The 17041-nt window shown below is 33.5% G+C and overlaps 1 pseudogene; it reads left to right on the plus strand.

Moving 5' to 3' along the window:
• The window catches only part of LOC111370197, a 29870-nt pseudogene extending 21400 nt beyond the window's left edge, over positions 1-8470 (plus strand).
• The last annotated feature ends 8571 nt before the right edge of the window (positions 8471-17041 follow it).

Here is a 17041-nt window from a genome sequence, read left to right on the forward strand (position 1 = left end):
TGAGGAGTAGAAAGAAAACCACCAATATATATATTAGTTAAATGGCCAACATAAGGTAAGTCAAAATATGGTAAGTAGGCTCGACTAGGGTTAAGTCCCAATGGAAAGAAACAACAAGCCACAAAGAGTATTAGCCATCCAATAGGTAAAGCAACGTTTGGTCGGTTCATCCATTATTCGATATTAAATTATTGTTTAGTCATTCATGTCGACTGATAAAATTGATTTTTATCATCGCCCGGGAGGTCGTTTGACAACATGATGTCTAACAACCTCTACTTTGGTGTCAAAGGACCTGCAAACAAAAACATTTTTCCATTAGTGACACCTCTAACAGAAAAATCGATAAAATTGAAATCATTTACCTGTACCAATGTTTAGAAGCTCTTTGCAACTTCTAAACTTTACCATTGGCAGCACTTTCGTGCCCATATCTGAAAGATTATACTGTGTGTGAATTTTTTCAAGTCTTACTACTTCTTGTGATATTATATCCCTAATGAAGTGTAACCTAACATCGATATGTTTAGTGCGTTCGTGAAAAACAGAATTCTTACACAGATGTATGGATGACTGACTATCAGAATACACAACCACATACTCATTCAAGACACTCAGTTCATGAAGTAGACCTCTAAGCCATAGAGCCTCTTTAATTGCTTCAGTGGTGGCAATATATTCTGACTCTATAGTGGATAGTGCAACTATGTGTTGTAACTGTGATTTCCAACTAACACACGAATTTGATAAGGTGAATACGTAAGAGGAATTTGATTTCCTACCATCCCTATCTCCTACATAGTCAATATCTACAAAACCCTTTAATTTCACGCCTTCTTTATTAGCACTAAATTTTAGACCTACGTCACTTGTACCCTTCAAATATCTTAAAAGCCACTTTAATGCTTCCCAATGTTCAGGACCTGGATTAGACATGTACCTACTGAGAGTACTAATAGCGAATCCTAAGTCCGGTTTAGTACAAACCATCAAATACATTATGGAACCAATCACATTTGAGTATGGAATTTTACTCATGTATTCCACTTCACGTTCATTGAAGTGAGCTTGTTCTTTAGATAGAACAAAATGGTTTGCAAGAGCCAACGTGACGGGTTTACAGTCACTCATATTAAACTTTTTCAACACCTTTGATATGTATGGAGACTGATGCAAGAATACGATGGAATTTGACCTATTTCGTTCTATTTCCATGCCTAGAATCCTTTTAGCCTTTCCTAGGTCTTTCATGTCAAATTCTCCACTAAAATCTGCTTTTATATTGTTTATCCACTTAGGAGATGATCCAACTAAAAGCATGTCGTCCACATAGAGCAACAAGAACAAATAATTGTTATCAGTCTCGTTGTGTTGAAAGTACAGGCAGTGATCGAATTTACTTCTTTGAAATCCTATAGTGAGTACAAAGGAATCAAACCTCTTGTACCACTGTCTAGGTGATTGCTTTAGACCGTATAGGGATCTTTTCAGAACACACACATAATCAAGTTTTAACTTGTCTTTAAAACCTTTTAGTTGATTCATAAAAATTTGTTCATCAAGCTCTCCATGTAAAAAAGCGGTTTTTACATCGAGTTGTTCAAGTTCCTAGTCAAAGAGCGCAACTAATGCGAGCATGACCCTAATAGTAGTGTACTTGACAATTGGTGAGAAAATCTCGTTATAATCAACACCTTCTTTCTGTGTGTAACCCTTTGTTACAAACCTAGCCTTAAATCTTAAGGGTTCTGTACTACTAGTACCTTCCTTAACCTTAAAGACCCACTTGCAATCAACGATTGATTTATTCTTAGGTCTCGGTACTAACTCCCAAGTTTGATTCTTTTCTAGAGAACTCATCTCTTCTTTCATAGCTTTAAGCCACTCCTTAGATTGACCACTATTCATAACCTCTTCAAAAGTTTCTGGCTCCCTATCAACTAGTTCTTCGTAACTAGCGTATGCAAAATCCAATTCAGATTCATACCCGAACCTCCTAGGTTCTCTCGTTTGCCTTCTCTCTCTATCTCTAACTAAGTTATAGTTAGCTAATGGATTTTCTTCCTCAGTATGCTCTTCTATCACTACTTCATTTTCCTCTTCAGGTTCTTGGACCTGAATCTCCACCTCACTCGAAGTACTAGGTACTGATGTGTTAAATTTTCCTAACTCCACCTTAAACCGATTTCTTTCTTCACTTGATTCAGTTTCACTTACAGGTTCGGTTTCGTTCTTTAGACAAGGCATCTCAATTCTCATTAAATGTGACATCCCTACTCACGATGATCTTAACTCTTTTTTGGCTTCTATCCCATAGCCTATAGCCCTTAACTTCTTCGGGAGATCCTAGAAAGACATACTTCCTGGCTCTAGGTTCTAACTTTCCCTCACTTTGATGAGAAAAGGCAGCACAGCCAAACGCTTTAAGCATCGAATAGTCACCCAATTTTTCAGACCATTTTTCATGTGGAGTATCACCATTTAATGTAGTCGATGGAGTCAAATTTATTAGATAACAGGCAGTGACGACGACTTCACCCCAAAATAACTTAGGAACCCCAGAACTTAACATCATGCAGAGCACTTTGTCTAGTATGGTCCTATTCATTCTTTCTGCTACCCCGTTTTGCTGGGGAGTATAAGGAACCATTTTGTGCCTTGTTATTCCACTTTCTTTACACATCCTATCGAATTCAGCATTACAGAATTCTAGGCCGTTATCTGTCCTTAAAAATTTGATCCTCTTACTAGTTTGGTTTTCCATTTATTTCTTCCAATTGTTAAAGTTATGGAAGGTTTCAGTTTTGTCTTTCCATAGATAGACCCACACTTTCCTGGTATAGTCATCTATGATAGATAGGAAATACCTATTCCCACCCGATGTGGGATTACTAACAGGACCCCACATATCAGAATGCACATATTCAAGCATGCTTTTAGCCTTATGCGTACTGGTGGAAAACGACACTCTATGGTGCTTTCCAAGCACACAGTGATCACAGAACGATAGGTCAGACACACAGTCATTACCAAATATACCTTTTTCATTAAGTAGCTTAAGTCCTTTAATGCTTACGTGTGCAAGCCTATTATGCCACGTATGTGTGTGATCGATTTTGGCGGAAGAAATAGAGGAGTTCAATTCTCTAATCACTTCCCCAGTAGTGATGTAAATGTCGTTTTTCTTGATTCCCTTAATAGAGATTAACGCACCCTTCATCATTTTAAACATACCGTTTTCAATTTTACCGGGGAAGTTGTCTTTCTCAAGCCTTCCTACTAAAATCAAATTCCTAGATAATTCCGGAATGTATCTAACTTCCTTTAACATGTACACAAAGCCTGTGTTAAATTTTATCTTTATATCTCCAATTCCAGCAATTGTATAGGCAAAGTTATCACACAGAACTACTTGCCCATCATTAGATTCTTGCAAGTTTTCAAACCAATTCTTTTCAGATGTCACATGAAAAGACGCACCAGAATCTAATATCCATTCATGCATGTGAGAATTAGTAGTTAGATTTAATTCAGTAGTGTATGCGACTGGACTAGTGATCACATAGACTTCACCGTTTTCGGTATCGGAGGTAGAGGATAACACATTTACCTCATCTCTTTTCTTAACCTTCTGTTTTCCTTTTTCTTTATGACAGTCTTTTATAAAATACCCTGTGCCTCCACAGCCATAGCATTTTCTACCCTTAGTTCTAGACTTTGATCTAGGTCTACCATTCCCCTTCTTTTTCCAACTATTACTACTTGATTCACCACTACTTTGGTATCCATCATGACTGGCTTGCCTAAATTATGTTCTACCCCGCATCATATGCAACTCTCCACTCCTCCTATCCTGTTTTTCAGCCCTCATTTCTATCTCTTTACTCCTAAGAGAATCTATGACAATTTTAGGTGTTAACGTGTCCCTACCATACTTAATGGCATTTTTAACTTCTTTATAAGAGTCCGTGATTGAATTGAGCAAGATAATGGCCTTATAGGTTTCAGATACGGCTTCGTCACAATTGACAATATCTTGCACCAATTTATTAAATACATCTAAATTGTCGTCGAGATCCTTTGAAGGATCCATTTTAAAGCTGAAGAATCGTTCGAGTAGGTAGAGTTCATTTGGTGTAGATTTAAGCAAGTATAAGTCTTCTAGTCTTTTCCAAAGTTCTTTGATGGTTTTTAGTTTTCCCACTTTTTTTAAGACAGCGTTAGACAAGTGTAATATTATTGAGGTATAGGCAAGCTCATCGGCTTCTTCTTTTTGTTCTTTTGAGATATTAGGTGCAAAATTGCCTTCGATGGCTTTTGACACCTTTTGTTGGACTAGTATGCCTCTCATCTTTTGTTGCCAGATAGAGAAGTCCCCTTTACCGTTAAAAATTCCCAAATCAAAATTATGTGTTGTCATTGGTTAACACACTAATTAAACCACACGAAGTAGTATTGGGAAGCGTGATAAGGTAATATCTTGTTAATTCTTAGCAAAAGTAACAATGAACCTAAACGCTACGTCCACCAAGAAATACCAAGCACTTTAAATCAAAAGAACAAGCACTCAATTAACGCAAGTAATCCTAGTTCTAGCACAAGCAATGGTTAGCCCTTCACGGCAACTCCCAAACCTAACGATCACCCCACACGATGATCTTGCTATTGCTAAATTTAAATGGATTAAGCCAATTTACCAGAGCGGACCTATCTGAGTCTGTAGAGTGGAGAGAAACGAGCTTGCTGTTGAATTTCAGTCGACGTCGTACTAAAGGGCAAAATCGTCCAACTTTTTCTGTGCAACCTGAAACACAAAACAAAGTATATCAGCACGTTCAGGAGATCGAAACAAGCAAGTTACCTGAAGACAGCGTCGCCGGACAGCCGCCCACGCGCCGCCTCTCCGGGAGTGCCTCGACCTGCTGGTGATGGGTATGGCCTTTGTTTGTCCAACCGAGCTTTGGTTTGTGAGTAATTGGAAATTTTCAGATTCGGGTTCTAAGGTTCAAGTCCGAAATTCAGCCGATTTTGAGCCAATTTTTGCTACCTAAGCTCTGATACTAGATGTTAGGATCTTCCTTAAACTGCTCAAAGTGATTTCCGGGCTCAGTTAACGATTAAACATCGAATTCAACACCAAAACCAAAGATGACCGAACCGCCGACGCCCAACTCTCCTATGGTTGCTATTTCCTCTTTTGCTTGTTGATTCAACCACACACTTAGGATGGATACCACACAGGTAAGAGTCACAAAGGCTCAAGCAATTGGTAGGGAAGACAAATCACGAAGAAGAAGGCAGCCGTTCTCTTTTGCTCTCGGGTTCTATCAAAACGGGATGAGGAGTAGAAAGAAAACCACCAATATATATATTAGTTAAGTGGCCAACATAAGGAAAGTCAAAATATGGTAAGTAGGCTCGACTAGGGTTAAGTCCCAATGGAAAGAAACAACAAGCCACAAAGAGTATTAGCCATCCAATAGGTAAAGCAAAGTTTGGTCGGTTAATCCATTATTCGATGTTGAATTATCGTTCAGTCATTCATGTCGACTGATAAAATTGGTTTTCATCATCGCCCGGGAGGTCGTTTGACAACATGATGTCTAACACTCCTTGATCTTATTTGTAACTTGTTTATATTTATTTCGACATACAAATAAAGTTAATCACAATTATTCGTGAAACCAAGACATCATTAACTCAATTGAATTAGATAAAAGTTAATTTTTGACATCTACTTTCATTGATAAATGAATTACATTTTTTTTTTTAATGACAGGGGAACCTCGCAGTCGCTACCCTTCAGGTGCACATTGGGTAAACCCTCGAACTGACGCAATAGCCTGCAAATTACGCCAGCCAAGTAAACCGTACTAGGCAAGCCCAGTACGATAACCAGATAAATGAATTACTTCTTGCACTTACAGTTGCTGATGACTGCGGTCCTCTTTATGGCCAATTAGGTGGAGTTGAAGTCATGACATTACTCAGTATTCTATTTATGTCTGATGTCCACAACTGAAACATAGGAAAGTTTGTTATTTAATGGATGTTGGACCCAATGAACTTGCAGATATTTCTTATGGCATTGTTCTTTGTTGATAAATAAATGTTGGGATGATTTCTCATTGATAGACATAATTCCTTTGAGTGAGATACAAATAAAGTTAATCACAATTATTCGTGAAACCAAGACATCATTAACTCAATTGAATTAGATAAAAGTTAATTTTTGACATCTACTTTCATTGATAAATGAATTACATTTTTTTTTTTAATGACAGGGGAACCTCGCAGTCGCTACCCTTCAGGTGCACATTGGGTAAACCCTCGAACTGACGCAATAGCCTGCAAATTACGCCAGCCAAGTAAACCGTACTAGGCAAGCCCAGTACGATAACCAGATAAATGAATTACTTCTTGCACTTACAGTTGCTGATGACTGCGGTCCTCTTTATGGCCAATTAGGTGGAGTTGAAGTCATGACATTACTCAGTATTCTATTTATGTCTGATGTCCACAACTGAAACATAGGAAAGTTTGTTATTTAATGGATGTTGGACCCAATGAACTTGCAGATATTTCTTATGGCATTGTTCTTTGTTGATAAATAAATGTTGGGATGATTTCTCATTGATAGACATAATTCCTTTGAGTGAGGACCTATGCTTGTCAGTTTTAGGTGGTTGAAGCCCCCTGAGAAATGAGAAATATTGGGAACTTGGGTTTTCTTCTCCAATCCTCTTGCCCAGGCAATGACATGCAGATATTCTTTTGTAGATCACCTGCAAAATCATAGAATTAATATTTCTTCAGAATCCCATTCAATGTATAAGAGGAGTAAAATTTCGACTTTAAAAATTGATGCTTCAATGGATACTGCTTACTGAGTAAGCATGCTAACATATATTTCGTTTTTTTGCTAAGCAACGATGGTTTTTGTTTGTCATCATTGACATCAGTCATGCACATACTCTCTGGTCCTCGTATTTTTGAGCATCATAATCCTTTCCACAGTAGAGTTTCTGGATTTTTAAGCTTAGAAAATGCACGTAAAATATTACCGACACCCATATTTGGCGTCAACAGCGATCAAATTGCCCTTACTCAAAATGTCATTGTTTTTTTTGATCGGTTTGAATACAGTCAATCAACAATCAGTAGTTTCTTCTCTTGTTCTATTTTTCTACATGTAGATGGAATTGCCTCACATCAGAATCTTTTATTGCCCTCATGTCAGACTCGAACATGATGAGCGCTTGGAGCATGACTTTTTATGTGTCTCCCCTAAGTAACATATCTCGTCCATCGTGTCATTTTTCAGTTACTGTATATTTTCTTTCTAGAAAAGCTTTAGTTTCAGATTTTCTTCTTCCTGATGTCAAATTTATGCAGATCACCCGAGTATGTTAATATTAGCTTACTGATTTTGTGACATGCTTGTACTCGAAGCTTGGAAAAGTACTTGGGTGTGACTTCACATTTTGAGACTATAAATACGCGATGCAGCCTAAAAGTTTATAAAGTAAGATTAATTTATATTAATATCAATTCATCCATGAATTTTTTATATGATTATTTTCTTTTGTGTGGCCATATGGCAGCAAGTCCGAATATGGTATACAGAGGCGGCCCTGAGGCCAAGCGACCAAGGCAAACGCCTAGGGCCTAAGTTGGGTCTAGGGCCTTAAATTTTGGATGGTCTCCAAACAATGACAGAAAATATGGTAAATGGTGAAGAACGCAGGAATGTTTTTGGCTTTCTGTTGATTCTCTCCCTAACAACTAACAAGTAGCGGCAGAGCTAGCACCATTATTGCAGCCAGGAGAAGATCATTGTTTCTGGAATTGCCGATTATTGCAGCCAATGTAGGAGTGCATTTGTATTTTGTATGTTTGTATGAGATACAGAAAGAAGAAGAAGTTAGAGAGAGAGAGGGGGAGAGAAAAGTGGGTAACCTTGCCAACTCAATTTTCTCAATTTGTCAGATAGATTCTCACGATTTAGGAGCTCTTGCCAATGCCATATTTACTAATATAGCACGCCACTTAGTACAAGTAGAGTGAAAGGGGGTTGGGTGGGGGAGTTTTAGGTGTTGGTTTGCACTTTGCCAAGTGGATGGGGCCTCGTGATACATAATCGCCTAAGGCCTCGAATTTTTCAGGGTCGGCTCTGATGGTATATTCAAGCTGAAGGAGAAGAGCAAGGTTTCAGAGAAAGACATCTTACAAATTTCTCAACAGTTTGATCGTCTAGGCACAGGCAATTGTGGAACGATTACTCTCACCGATTTACTTGCAAGTCACCAGTCGTCACTGATTCCATTTAAATGAAACAAAACAAATTGCAGAAGCACATATATATTTACTGCAAATCCATTAAGCAGGTAGGCGTTGCAGCATTTCTTTTGTTTCAAAGATGATGAATCCAGTCGGAGTAGCTTTGGTTTTACAGAAGGGCTTTGCATGAAGAAAATAGTGACTCTATCTCCTGTCCCTATACCGATGGCCTGGGGCGGGCTGTTCGAGTTTTAGACAGGTAGACTTGGTCTTTCCATGTCACAACCACCTGTACTTTGGTGTGATAATATTGGTGGGACGTACCTCACCGTCAATCCGGTCTGGTTGGTCCTTGACAAATGTATATGGCATGGCTGCTTTATTGGACGAGCTAATTGTGCATGCTTTTATGTATACCCATGTTCTCCTATGAGCAGTGCAGTTGCGTTGTGAAATTATGATATGCTAGAATCAACCATGCTCCATTGCAAGAATTACTTGCCCACTTTCTTGACAAAATGTCACATGGCATTGTTATAGATCTGTTTAAAAAATATATATATTAAAAAAAAAAAAAAAAAAACTCAATTTTTGGTCCCAATCATCTGTTGTTAACACTGCATTTTGTTAAAATGGCTTATTCCTACTGGAATATAAGTTTTGTAGACAAAATTACTCATGGGGTTGCCGGGCGGAGCAGAGCTGGTGTGATATGATATGGTATTTTAAGGGGTAGTTTCGGGATTATGATTTTATATAATTGACCTATTGTAACCCCATTTTGAAGTTAGTGACTTGTTTTTTATTTTTTATTTATTTTATTATTATTATTATTTTTATTTTTTCCCCCTACAGGGAGCGTAGGCAAACTGCTGATCTTCTTAAATTTCTATGTGTCGATCTTTTGTTCTTCTTTTCGATTTTACTTTTCACTTTTGCACAACAGATAGGAATTGTTATCACTTTTTGGTAGACTACCAATTTTAACCCCACTTTTTTGTGAATTGGTAGAAGGGCGATTGCTACATTTCTGAAATGTGAAAGCGGTTAAAGGCGCAGTAGACTTAAAATGTTGATTAGGTAGGACTTCCATCAAAAGACACATAAATTTAGTCAAAAAATTGGATTCCACGCCCGAAAAAGTAAGCCCCTGTTTGACCCCGTTACCTGAAAATGAAAATGGGGGGAATAGTATTTTTAAAAAAAATGAGTAATTAAAAAAAAGGAAAATTTTTCGATTTACGTGCAATATTATTTTATAAAAAATTGTGTGGTTGAAAATAGGAGAGACAAAAATGGAATGTAATGTAATTGAATTTAATAGGGATCAAACGGGGTTTAAATTAGGTTCAGAGCTAGACAAGGCCATTTCTACCATTGGCCTAATATTTACAAATTATAGCAATCAAAGGTCGAGATGCGCTAGTCAAATAATATTAAGGGATAAAATCTCACATCGAATAAAAATGAAAACATAGATTAACTTATAAGATTTTGGACTACTTCTCTTTACTATATTGACATTTTAAGATAGAACCTTAAATTTTAACAAGCAATTAACATGTTGCCTTTTCAAGTAAGGAATAAGTAACAAAGAAAAGAACACATCTTTCATTTCTCTTGTCCTATACGCGAGGGTGGTTCTAATGTGTTATTTATGAACTCCAGAGTCTAATCGATTTTTTATGATAAAGACTATATACCCTTACGGGTTCATCGGGAATGAATTTTGTTTTTGCTTCTGCTTTTTCATTTTATAAAAGAGTTTCATTAATTTTCTTTTAATCAAATAAAGTATCTTTAACAAAATTGTTTAAACATGTTAAAAAGTGATTTTTTTTAATTTTTAATTTTTTTGACTTTTCAAATTTTCTGTCAAATGGGCTCTAAGGCCATCTCTAGCGCTGCACCAAACCAAAATTTTTCTCCAACCATTACACTAAAACTTACACCAAATGAACAGTGCTTTATTATTTTATTCATTCTTTAGATTTTTAACAATATATTTATTTAAAAAAATTATTTATTTATTTTATAACCATATAAATTACTAAATTATTCACGTGTTTTATATATTAAGTTAAATTGACAAAAATAATTGATTATATTATTAATTTATGATAAACAATTACGTTAAATTTACAAAAATTATAAACTTTACATTAAATTAAACTTTAAACGTAAACTTTACGTTAAATTAACAATTACGTTAATTATTATTGATAATATTATTAAAATAATAAACTTTAATAATATAATTAATAGTGTAATTAATTAATTAATCGGTATTATTATCATTATAGAATGAAAATGACATAAATACCCTTAACTAATATCTTTGAAAGATGAAAAATAAGGACAAGACGGACCTTACACAATTTGGTGCAAAAAATGGTGTAATGAATAGTGTCGCACCAAACATTCTGCAACACTATTCATGTTGCACATTCTGCACCAAAATTTGGTGCATTAGGGCATCCATTGGAGATGCCTTTTTTCCTCTTACTTTTCATTTTTCAAAGATAATGGTCAAGGGTATTTGTGTCATTTTCGTTCTATAATAATAATAATAATAATAATAACAACTTAATTAATCACACTATTAATTATATTATTAAAGTATATTATTTTTAATAATATAATCAATAATAATTAATGTAATTGTTAATTTAATGTAAAGTTTATATTATTAAAGTTTATTATTTTTGTAAATTTAATGTAATTGTTTATCATAAATTAATAATATAATAAATTATTTTTGTCAATTTAATATAATATTTAAAAACACGTGAATATTTAGTAATGAATATATTTGTTAATTTAATGAAGTTATGATTTAGAAATTTCTATAGTTATAAAATAAATAAATAATTTTTTTAAAAATAAATACATTGTCAAAAATCGAAAGAATGAATAAAATAATAAAGCACTGTTCATTTGGTGTAATTGTTGGAAAAAAATTTTGATTTGGTACAAAATTTGGTGTTACGCTGGAGATGGCCTAAGTATATACGTACGACACTTGAAAAGCTTGAATATAAAAACTGTCGAGGACCTCTGGCTTAAAATTTTACCATCATTTTCTTGTAGTCATTTTTTATATGTGCCTCTAATTAATTACTCAACTGTTCCAACTATAATGTCTATCTGTGTGTGAGCTTCCAATGAGCTTGATGGATGAAAAAACACGACATTGCTGCATTCATATGACCGAATCAATGATTGCTCCAACACTTTTTTTTTTTTTCCTTTTTTTATGTATTCTCTTAAACATTGCATAATATAATATTTTTGTTAATTTTTATGCAAAATCATATCTCATATTCTCAATAAATTTGAAGTCGATCAAAAATGAATTCATCGTTTTGTGTAAAAATTATTTTTAAATAATATAACTTAAAGAAAAGTACACTAATAGAGTTCAATTTATTTTTTCTACTAGCAAGTTAGCTCTAAAATCTAAAATTTTTACCTTTAATCTATAATTACTAGTGAATAAAGACTCCCAATTTTAGAATCGTTCAAATCTTTTATCATGCCTTGTAACTTCAAATATCTAAGCACGAGAATACGTTGGAAGATAAATTAAAGGTTTTTTTGACAATGTTCCTATTACTAGTAGAGAACTTTGCGAGGAAGATACCTTAATTTGTGCTTGAAAATTAATTATTAAAAGAACTTCACCTTTCGGAAGTGCTTTTAAAGGAGACACATTATGAGCTCATTTTACATGAACTTTTATAAGCAAATTCTATTTCAAAAGTGATTTTAGAGGAAATCGCATTAAACCAATTTCTTCTAAAAACTCTTCTAATTATCAGAATCATTTTAATAAAATTAGCCAAACGGATCTAAAAATAACTTTTGAATTTTAAAAGCTCCTTTTAATTTTTCAAAAGTCATGACAAACAGACCTTATGTTAACTTTCTTTAAAAGCTCATTTTGACTTCTTAAAAGTCATTTCAAATTGGCTCTTAGGATGCATTTTAATTGCCAAAATTTTTCATAAAAAATGTATTTTTTCTATCCAAATTTCTACTTTTGTGTTATTTAATTGTCATTTTCTTCGTGGAAAACATTTTTTTATTTTGGTCACATGATCATATTTTCCTCAAAATCAAGAAAAATATTTTCTTCAGAAGGAGTAAGATTTTATTTTTCAGAAAATTCACTCTCTTTCTCTTATCTACCCACAAATAAAAATTGAATAATTATAATATTTTTTAGGTTGAAAATTAAATCAATCAAACACATTTAATTAACAAATTTCATGCAAATAAATTACCTAGAATTTCTTTTCTTTCTATGCAAATTTTATGCTTGCAATCAAATACGTCGTTAGGTTCTTTAAGTAGGACATATTGAGACATCACATGTCAATTTCCATCATTAAGCCCTTGTTTGAGCCCATTCTTTTGAAAAAAATCATTTTTTCAACAGTGTTTTGATATCATTTCAACCACACATTATTCAATAAAATAATATTACACACAAATTCAAAATTTTTCCTTATTTTTCAACCACACATTTCCCATCAATACACTATTTAAAAATTCATTCTTCCCCAAAAAATAGGGCTCAAACAAGGGGTAAAAGGAAAAATCTATGTGACTAGATCATATGCTGACATGACTTAGCATTACATTAATTTTTTAATTTTGACTTATTTTTATATGTTCGAATTTTAATAGTACTTGTCATATAAAATTCTTAAATTGAGATAGTGTGTTTGAGAAATCGAATAAATAAAGTTTTTTTAATTAAACTAGAATATGCATTATTCGTATAAAATGACTCCCTTAATAGATATCATGAGGAACTAATAACATACTTCAAATTTATTTTTGTTAAGAGTTTAATTTAAGTAGGCCATATAGGACTAATATAATCGTGCAATTATATAAAATGTTGAAGGCTTAATTATTCTATCCTAAATCACAGCCGCTGGTGAAGGATTTCTCAGAAAGTTAAGGATTAATAATTTATTTTAGAAATTGAATGGATAAATTTTTAATCACATTAAATCATCTTAATTTCAATGCACCTATCTCTTTTTAATAATTAAGGTGGTAGCATAAATGTAAAAGAAAAAAAAATATGTAAAATTGCAATAAAATTGAATATTTTGAGAGAAACTGAGACAAGATATGTTAATTAATCAAAGATTGAAAATAAGAATTCAAAAAACCAAAATTTAAGAACGTAACCTTTATACGGAGCATGTATTGTTTATTTATAAACAAATCCTGGTGTAAATATAATTATCATTTTGTATTTCACCTACTTAAATTAAACTGAATTTATATATTAAATTAGTTGATACGATTATAAGGCCTCGACCGGCCTCTATCGTTGCCTTAAATGAGAGTTGTTTTGTAGGTCTATCATCTATATAAATAATAAAACAAATACATCGCCTTTCGGGGCATAACCTAGTGGTGCAAATGACAGAAATAAGGTAGTTTCAACCTTACTGATAGTCACAGTGTGAGGGTTCGATTCTTTATGGGCACCAGTGTACGGACAAACTATTGTTTCCTGGCCTATTGGGGCCAGAAAACAGTAGAGGTGCAAAGAACAGGAATGAGGTAGTCTCAACCTTGCTGACAGCTGCAGTGTGAGAGTTCAATTCTTTGTGGGCACAGTGTACAAGCAAACTATTGTTTCCTGGTCTATTGAGGCACATTCCGCGATTTACTTCCTTCACAATGCTCGAGGGGCGGGATGGTGGGGCCCTCAAGGATGGAGTTCTACCTTTCTTAATAAAACAAATACTTCAAGAAATTTAAAGATATTAGAATATTGAAGGATTTTTGTAGTCAATCTTATATAATTGCAAATTAGGATTGTTTTTGTGGGTAGAAACAAAAACCACATGTTTTTATCCCTTAAGAAATGTCTAACTAACAAAGGATTGTTTTTATTATAATTTTATTCGAATATTGACCATCTTCTTGTTATTTGAGTCTTCTCGTAAACATATATTATTCAACTTATATAGCAAAATATATATATATATTCTTATTAAAATTTGAGGTTAGGTATTACATATTTTTCATTTTTGTCTTCCATTTCATTGTTAATTTCGTATACAATTAGCCCCTGTTTTATTTTGCTAAAATTTAGAATTTCAATAAATTTTTATAAAAATTGATGAACTGTATAGTTGAAAAGCTGATAAAAATTGTAGACCCGATAAAAAGTATGATGAAAATCATTATTAATTTTGATTTAAATTTTTATTAATACTTTTAGCTAAAGCAAATAAAAATTTATTTTTTGACTAAAAAAGTATTGCTTTATTTTTGGTCTATTGCTTTCTTTTCTAACACATTCAATCTTCAGTCGACATCACACTACTCGTATAACACGAAAACCTCTTTAACTTGAAAGCATTTCCCAAATAATTGGGGAACAATAGCTGTCATTTATACCTAACTATATTAGAAAATCACGTCCCTCCTTTACGGCCTTTGTGGACACTTAAGAGCGGCAAGAAGAGATAATAAAATTCTTGGTATTTCTATTACTAGTTCATATTACTAATTGAATTCATCAAGGGCGAATTCAAGATCGGATTCCCATTTTCATTTTAAAAAATGAAAGCCAAACGAGGGCATAAAAGCATAATTGAAATGAGCTGAGACTGGCCCTGGACTCCCCTCTAGATCCGTCACTGGAGGTAATCAAGTATTAGAAAACACGATATACAGATTAATAATAGTGCACAAAATTATGACACTTGCCTTATTCTTCAAATGCCAAACACGTCAAAAAAAAAAAAAAAAAGAAAAAAGAAAAAAAGAAAGAAGACTTTTATCTATCCTCTAGCACATTATTAAATCAACTCATTCAAAATCTTTGACCGTTTTAAAAAGGAGTTATTTACATATATGTTTTTGTCACATATTTTGTCAAGTATAGCAATGATGACAGGATACATCGCCTAATAGAGTCAAATTCTCAGCTACACAATATTATCATAGGATTCTGCATTAGTCCACCATCGACTTTGTAGTCAAATATTGCATATAACAACGCTAGATTCTAACATTCTTGTCGCAATTTGAGCAGTATTCAAAGACGTATTTTATATAATATTTTAACTAACATTCTTATCGTATTTGTTCGATTTAAAATTTATTATTTTTATTGAAGATATTACTGTCTTACAAGAATTGGATCGATTAGTCTATTCAACTGGAAAAAAGAAAAAGAAAAAGAAAAAAAATCAATCCAATTACATTGCTCACCAAAAAGCAAGCCCAAAAATTTTCAGTACGTAAGGGGGAAAGATTCTACCAAAATTTTGACAGGAAAACTCGGAAAATGCTACGTGTACACAATAATATATACATAGCATTACACCCCCCTTACATGGAAGGGACCCACACACAATAAAATATTCTTGGAACCACCCTTTATGTGAGAGGGGTGTAACGTATTGTGTACAACATGAGGTGTATACATAGCATTTCCCATAAAACTCTTCAGTTAGTAATAAAAAAATACTTTATATTTTTTGAGGTCGATGCTTGAATCATTTAATTAATTTTATACCTTCGATTAGATCCTTGACATTTTATCTTCTTTTTTATCGCATCAATGTTTAGGCGGTGTTTAAAATATTGAACACTACGACTACGACTACGGCTACGACTACATTGTTTTATTTAAAGAGATTCTCGTTATTTTCATTGTTTATTTTTCTTGATGAGAATTTCGTAGCAAAACAAAAGAAAATTAAAAGTGAAGTTAGGTGAAAGTTTGTATTTGGGGGAGACAAGCAATTGAGTTTGGAACCTAACAGTAACAAGCAGAGAGCGAACCAAACAGCATCTCCCACGTACCAAATAATGTGTCCTCTACGGTCAAATGACGGTGCCAATCCGGGACACGTGTCGAGCCATGTCCATCCAGATTAGCCCTAGCATAAATATTGACCGTCCAAATAAAGACATCGTGATTCCAGTGTTAACATAAATAGTTATAGTTGACTTTTTGCTCCAATCCCAAGAAGCAAGCAATTCTATTCCTAAACCTAATTAAGCCTGATTTTAATTTAATCACGACATCTTCTTAACGTGGTACTTTGTCTAATTTAATGATAATTCGTCCAAGTGTCTTGAAGCACATAATAGATTAATTTAGCTTACTTATTCCATTTTAGTCGAATTGACTAGGTATTATATTTTTTTGTCAAGGATTCAAAGAGCTCCCTCACCTTTACGCCACCTTCATAAGAAAAGAAAAGTTTCGACATAATATAAAGTTAATGAAACAAGTTTACACGACTCAAGTGATATGTACACGTATTTAATGATTCTCCAAGAAAATTTGTTGCTCTAGCAAAAATCATTGAAGGGTTTCATCTATTTCAACATTTAAGGCTGGAAATTGATGTCGTATTCAATAAGTGGAATACATTATTCACTTGTTTTTGGTTGAAGGAGACACTCACATAAACTTGGAAGAATCATGCTACAAGTACATAATTTTTTGATAGAAAAACCTTATAAACAACATATGGAGCGATATTATTAGAAGATGGGAAAAAAGGAAAAGAAAAAATAATAGTCCACTTACATTTTGCCATATTAGCGTTAGTACAAGATCTGTTAAATTTTTCCTGTACTTATGATTTTATTGAACTTGGAAACTATATTAATAATAAGTCGATATATGGTTCAGTTAAAAATTTAAATTAAAATCAAGTCAAAGTCAATAATTAATTTAACAACATATTTTATAGAATGCACA

This window comes from Olea europaea, chromosome 21 (genome assembly GCF_002742605.1).
Source record: "Olea europaea var. sylvestris chromosome 21, O_europaea_v1, whole genome shotgun sequence".
NCBI lineage: Eukaryota > Viridiplantae > Streptophyta > Magnoliopsida > Lamiales > Oleaceae > Olea > Olea europaea.